The sequence below is a fragment of the Herpailurus yagouaroundi genome, unplaced genomic scaffold (genome assembly GCF_014898765.1).
Source record: "Herpailurus yagouaroundi ecotype Mexico unplaced genomic scaffold, PumYag 77, whole genome shotgun sequence".
NCBI lineage: Eukaryota > Metazoa > Chordata > Mammalia > Carnivora > Felidae > Herpailurus > Herpailurus yagouaroundi.
This window is the reverse complement of record NW_024412388.1, coordinates 32,889,718-32,896,654: the sequence shown is the minus strand read 5'-3', so window position 1 is coordinate 32,896,654 and position 6,937 is coordinate 32,889,718. Positions and strand designations below refer to the sequence as shown.

General features: G+C 47.8%; 1 protein-coding gene across 1 annotated transcript in view; it reads left to right on the top strand.

Annotated features, from left to right (window-relative positions):
* Positions 1 to 6: 6 nt before the first annotated feature.
* Positions 7 to 6,937, top strand: part of HIVEP3 (HIVEP zinc finger 3) — a 469,700-nt gene continuing 462,769 nt past the window's right edge. The window contains exon 1 of the mRNA XM_040469831.1: positions 7 to 100. The gene's annotated coding sequence lies outside the window, so the exon portion shown is untranslated. The remainder of the gene's footprint in view (positions 101 to 6,937) is intronic.

The window sequence follows — 6,937 nt, the reverse complement described above, 5'->3', positions numbered from 1 at the left end:
GCCGCGGTTCCTTACATGCCGTGGCCCGCTGGCTGCCAGCGCTGCCGCCCGCCGCCCCGGCATCCCGAGCCTCCTCCCGCCTTGCCGGCCCGGCGCGCAGGTAAGACCGGCCGCGCTACCGAGCCCTCGCGCCCCCTCCTCGGCATCGGTCTGCCGCTCGGGCGCCCCCTCCGGGCTGTGTCAGCGCCGCGGCTCCCCTGGCCTCCCGGGGGCGGTCCCGGGGGGCGGGACGAAAGGCCTCCCCAACCCCCTACAACCCCCGGGCGCCGCGCCTGCCGCGGGGTCCCCGGGCCGCGCATCTGCAGCCCAGCGTGGGGCCGGTGCCGAGCCCCCCCTTCCCCGGCTGATTACACAATCGCAGGGGCTGGGGGCGGGGGTCTCCTCCTGAGGCCCGGCTCCACACCTGTCCCCGCGACGCGCTCCCGGGCAGAGGGCAGAGACCCAGCGCGACAGCGGGGGCCCGGAAAGTTTCACTTTGTGGTCGGGGTTTGTTGACATCTCAGAGATGCGGGGAGATGGAGGCTGAGCCTCAAGGATGCGCCTGGCGCGCAGCCTTCCCTTTGCCCCGGGGTGGCCCTAGTCCAGGTTTCCCTTCCAGAAGTCCTGCCTGAGAGCCCTGCCCCGGGGCTGGAGGCTGCTGCAGGGCACACGGGTCGGTCAGCCTTGTGTTAGCGAACCCTGGCCCCAGGATTGCAGCAGCTGAGGACAGCTCAGCCTCCCGCTCGGCTCTTCCCCCTTTCCTAATTTAGTATTGACATTTAGACCAGGTAGGCGAATTTACTTAGCGTTTCCCTGACAGTTTATATTTGTGAAGTGCTTTGCCATCCCTGATTAGTTAATTAACAAGGTGGGAAAGCAAAATAGATCCTGAAACCCATGGCTAATGCCTTGAGTCTAGCAACTCTTTAAGAGCCACTGAGAGCTTTAGGCTGTTTGCGATGAGATGCTTTGGGCCAAGGTGCTGCCGGGAGAGCTATTCAGTGTCTTCTGGTTGCCTGGGAAGGTTTGGATAATAATGGCAAGGCTTTCTCTGCCTCTCCCTGCTTACGCTGTTTATTCAGAGTCGCCAATCTCATGTTGAGTTATTTGATCTCCTTCACTTAAGCAAAGGAGGTTTTAGAAGTATTGCTGAGGAAGTAGCTAAGGAAAACAAACAAACAAACAAACAAACAAACAAACCTGAGATTCAGATTAAGTTTGGATACTTGTCTGCTTTCCCAGGATGCCCCTCCTGTGCAGAAAACCTTGGCTCTTCCTGTTCTTTCCCCATCTTCCCGTAGGACTGTATCCAACTGGGTTGGCTTCTCATTTCGTACACAGACCTCTTGCTACCTGTGGTGTACAGACCTGCCTAGGGACATGCTGTAAGAGGGGGCTTAATTAACACTTTTATCTTCCCATTAAGCAATACAGCCTGAAATCTCTTGTAATCAGGCACTGTTGTAGTGTTGAGTCTTTAATAATATCTAATTCATGTTAATAGTGTTTCTGTAATAATCTTTCTATTAGCATGCCAGCTCTGCAACGCCAGTACGTTTAGTATAGAGGCAGCAATTTACCAGAAATATTATCATGGCAAAAACAATTCTCCCGCAGATTTGCAGCCCACTTTACTTAGATAATGCCTGCTAGAGGCGGTTAAGGTTTTTTATTCTTTGGTGCAGTAGGTGTTACAATGCCTTTGATCTATGAGGTCCTTCCTCCCTGTAGTAATGGTCTCAAGCCACTGGGTCACTTAAATATTATTTTGAGTACTGTCATTTGAGTTTCTCCCCATGTTGATTTCTTTTGGGACAGGGTATAGAGGTAACAAGATTTAGTTTGATTTGCCAGCCTAAATTTTAAGAAGGATGATTCTTACTGTGTTCGGGCTTATGTTAGAGGTCTGATGGTAATTTTATTAGCATATGTACCAGATACTGTTTTGGGTGCTTTATGGATATTAAGGTATCTAATTCTCACCTGACCTTGTAAAGGAGGTGTCCTTGAGGCCCCGTTGATTGACTTAGGTCACACAGTTAGGTAAATGACAGCCAGATTCTAAGCTAGGCAGCCTGGGTTCAGAGTCCACGTTCTGAACCAACCGCTGTACTACCCTGTCTCTGTAGGTTATTCTTTCAACAGGTATTTATTTCTTCCTTCTGTCTGTACAACACTGCATTCTGCAGTGTGGGTGAAGAGTGCTTTACAGTGTAGTAGCAAACACGGGGTTAGGGGTTCTTTTTGTGGTCTCAACTCTACTGCCAGCTAATCTGTGATTTTGAACGACATACCCGATCTCTCCCTGCCTTCCATTCCCTCACTGATGGAACAACAGCAGTTGAAGCAGATGAACTGACTAGACTTGACCTGTGGGGTGCTGGAGAGATGAGTGAATGCATGTCTGAATTAAATATCCTCCTCTCTAAGGCACAGTATAAGATCAAGTATCCAATGAGTGGATTGTGCGTGTGTGTGTGTGTGTGTGTGTGTGTGTGTGTGAGATGCGAAGGAGCGGTGGGTGTGTGCTCTGGGCTGCCAGTGGTTGACAGGCTTCATCTTAAATACCTCAATCTGATTTTATTCTGTTGCCACTAGCACAGTCCCTTTGGCAATTAAAAAAAAAAATGCAAGACAACACGGAAAGAAGTCATCCCATAGAAGTGGGGTAACCATGTGCAGCACTGTGGGAGGGGCATTTGTGGGGGACAGTTTGGCATTACTGTGCCAGAGGCTTGGGGTCAGATGATGATGGCAGGCTCTGAATGGCAGGCCCAGGAGTTCTGAGAATCACAAGTCAGGGTTGAAAGGAAAATTTAAGGTCATTATGTTTAACACCCTCTTCCTTTTTCTCCCTCCACCATATATCCAGTGGATAAATCCCTTATGTGTGTGTGCCTTCCCGCTCAGCACTCATCCTGCCCTTGCTCAGGCTTCTCCTGGGTCAGACACTGGGTGGGCTCCACAAGTCTGTGCACCAAGGAAGCTGGGATTGTATCCAGTGACAGGGAATGGGAAACCGCAGAAAGGTTCTGGGTCCTCTGGCTTGTGCTCTTGAAAGACCATCACTGGCATAAAATGTGGATTAGAGGGAAAATGTGAAACCAGGAAGTTAGTGAGGAGGCCTTGGCCAGAATCTAGGAGTGGGGTGATCCAGTGGCATGGGGGTAACAGAGGGAGGAATGGACAGAATCTCCCACACCCACAAACATCAGAGAGGAAGAAACAAGTCAGCATCTCCCTAGGGTGAGGGGGGCTTTGGAGAACCCCTGAGTAGAGCTGGGGAGTCTGATGGGATGGGGAGGAGAGACAGCTATGTATGTCTGTTCCCCAAAGATGGATGGTAGACTGGGGCTAATGTAAGGCCTCTGCAGACTGGAAAACATTTTCTTTCTTCTCAAGAAGGGAGCATCCCATTTAAATATAGTGGGAAACTCCTGCCTAATGAAGAAATCTAACAGTATTTCCCCGTGGATGTTGCAACCTCTTACACCGGCTGGTTTAGCTGTGTTGTGCTTCTTGGTCATATTGGGAATCTGGTGTTATTTGAAGTTGTAACAGGAGAACATGTTGGTGATGCCTTTTTTGCGATTTCGTTAGGAAACCTTCTTTTGGGGGATTCTGTTTTCCAGTGACACCAGTTAAATGCCGGAGAGCCGGCATACCTTGGGGAGTGCTCAGAGAGTCATTAGAAGTTTCTCCTTCTAACACAAATTATGGGGGCACTTCAAAGAAGGCCTGGGTGAAATGATTACCACATTAACAGGCAAACAGGATAATTTGGAGGAAACCAGATTTACACGGGGAAACCACAAAGACAGGAAAAATAGCTGGGAGTGTTATGAGTTTAGTTTTCTCTTGTTAATTTATGTGTTTCTGGCTTAGGATGCAGCATGTCTTAAATATTTGTACTCACAAATTTATTTTATTTATTAAATTTTTTTTAAGGTTTATTTATTTTTGAGAGGTGGGGGAAGGGCAGAAAGAGAGAGAGAGACACAGAATCCTAAGCAGGCTCCAGGCTCTGAGCTGTCTGTCAGCACAGAACCCGATGCAGGGCTCGAACTCACACACTGTGGGATCATGACCTGAGCTGAAGTCAGACATTCAACTGACTGAGCCACCCAGGCACCCCTATACTTACAAATTTATAAGTTAAAATGTGTCTAATACTGCATATGGAAATGAACTGTATATCCTCAATTTTTTTTTTTTTTTTTTGCCAAGACAACATGGGACTTGGGTTTTCAATATCCTTTAGACCAGTGGTTCTCAAGCAGGGGCAGTTTTTGCTGCCCCCACTCTCCCAGGGAACATGTGGCAATGTCTGGGACAGTTTTGGTTGTCACAACTGGGGCTGGGGTGTGTGCTCCCCTCATTTAGTGAGTGGAGACTAGGGATGCTGCTGAACATCCTATAATGCACAAGACAGCCCCGCCCCCCACAACCAGAAAATTTTCAGCCCAAGATGTCGATAGAGTTGAGATTGAAAAAGTCCACTTCAGATCATAGAAACATTTCTTTTAGGAACAAGGGGGAAGTTAAAGGGAAGAGGAAGAAGAAGGAAGGTAAGTGTTCCTTGACTCTCTGAAAGTGATAATAGTACCCTCACTTTGGAGCCCCTGGGAATGGGAGCCAGCTAAACAAGCTGTTGGAACCCAGGCATCTGTCTGCCCCCCAGGAACTATTTCAATAACTGGATTGCTCAACATACTAGTTTGGAACCAGAAGTAGAGGCCCTTGTAGTGGGATGAGGCTGTAGGGGTGATTTCTGGAGGCAGAAGGTTTACAGGCCAAGAGGGGAAGTTGGGTTGTGCCAGACTCATTTTGAAAAGTTCTAGGGAATTTTTCGAAGGTGATTTTGTCGAGGACACCAAGGGTGAGGCTTAGAAGATGCAGTCTCTGCTCTGGGAGGGCATGATCCCTCTGGGCTGTCGATCTGAGAGTCTGAGGACTTCCCAGATTTTTCTGTGTCCCAATACAGGGTGACAGACACTTGGTTTTGTTTTCAGGTTGTATCTGTGTCTTCTCCCTGCACCCCTTTAAAAACTTTCTTACTAGGGAACATTTTAAACCTATACACAAATTGAGAAAAGAGTGTAATGAACCCCTGTTTATCCAATGTCCAGCTTCAATGATTGTCAGCACCTGGCTGATCTTGAATTTTACACACCACCCCCCCCCCATTTTAGACTCCCCTCCTCCTCTTTTTTTTAAAATCTAGAAAATAGCTTAAATAATTCCTGATCACCTGCCTACTAGGAGAGGCTTGGCAGTGAAGGAGGGAGGTGATTTTCCGGTACTTGGGTCTCCCTGGAGGAAAACTGATAATGGACATGTGGAATTCTGAGGGCCTTGAGAGGCCAGGAGGTAGGAATAGGCCCAGGCAAATCTAGGATGGGGGAGCTCAGCTCACAAGTACAGGTGACTTGGCACAAGTTTCTTTCTTTTTAAGCCTCATTGATGGAGCCGCCTACTTCCTTCGAGTCTCTGCTGGTAGGAATGTGTTTCTGGGGTTTGCAGTTGAGGGCCCTCCCTGTTCCTGGAGGGAGCTTCCTTGTGTGTTTCCTTGTAGGATGACCCTTTCCTGTTTCATGGCTCACTCCATGTGTGCTGTGTGGCATGAAGTCAAGTGTTCCGTGTGGCCCTCTGGTTCTGGCCTGAGGGGTCCTCACTGCCTGACTCCTCCCTGGAAGGCACAGGGCAAGGCACGGGTAGGACATAGGGGTGTCATTTCCAGTGGTTGTGGATCCTTGTTTGCTTCCCTGTGTTTGTTAGCGGATGTAGGGCTGTCCTGTTGTATTTCCTGGCGGTCCATACCAGATAGGGACGGCAGTGCAGTTTAGGCTTTGCAAACAGGGCTTTCTGTTTTTTAAATTGTGTCTCCTGGAGCTAAAGGATTAAGTTTTATGGTTTTTTTTTTTTAGGCCATTGGAGAATTGGCATGCGTTTACTTGATTCAGTGTTGTGTTGAAATAGGCATCCCGAAAACATGGCTGTAAAAGTTGAGAGAGTTCTTGAATCAGCAGATAATTGATGTCTACGAATTTTAATTAGTGCTGGTTTCTAGAAATGTAGACATTCTGGACAAGGTTCACAGGCAAATACTTTAGTGTGAAGTTCTGGACGCCTGAATGGCCGTAGTTCCCATCCTCGTTTTATTTACTAAATACGTTTTTACCCTTTCCTTATTCCACATCGATGTTAGGTGGCACCAGCTTATTATGAGCATCCTGTATCCACAATCGTGGATTTTCGGGTATCACGCCTTTCTGTGGGGAAGGTGGGTCCTACTCTGTTCTACTAATTATTACCCTGTGCGTCTCCTATGTGCCGGGCACTTTACTTATATTAACTCTGTTAGGACCCTTCTACGTAGGAATTAGTATTCCTGTTTTGCAGATGAAGAAACTGAGACTTAAGTTGAACTGAGAGGTTGGGAAATGCCAGGAGGTAGCACTGGGTGTTAACCCAGGTTTAACCAAAGCCTGAACGCTTTGCACTGAGCCTTGGCTCTCAAGGTGAAAAGTTGGTGGGAGTTTGTAGGAGGGTTGGTAGAGAAGATGGGGCAGGTGAAATCCTGACACTGAACCCCCTGGGAAACATTGCTTTTGAGTGTGATAAATTACTTGTGTCCTCTTTTTGAGCTGACTATATAAAACAGAATCACACTCAGCCATATTTGGTCAGCAGATGTGTCTTATTTGGTCTGCCCAGTGTTTTTATTTTATTTTTTTTTTAATTGGATTAGTTGTCATCATTTAAAAAGTGGGAGATTTCACACTAAAATTTCCAAATTTCTTGGCTTCTCTTGAACCATCAGGAGATCTGGCAACAGCAGGCCCACATTCCTCCTTGGCGATAGTTAGTAATAGTGGCTGCTCCTAGCTTTACCATCTTACCACCCCGCCCTCTTCACTCGTTTCTGTTACTTGCCAGGACTGTTAAGGCATTTGAA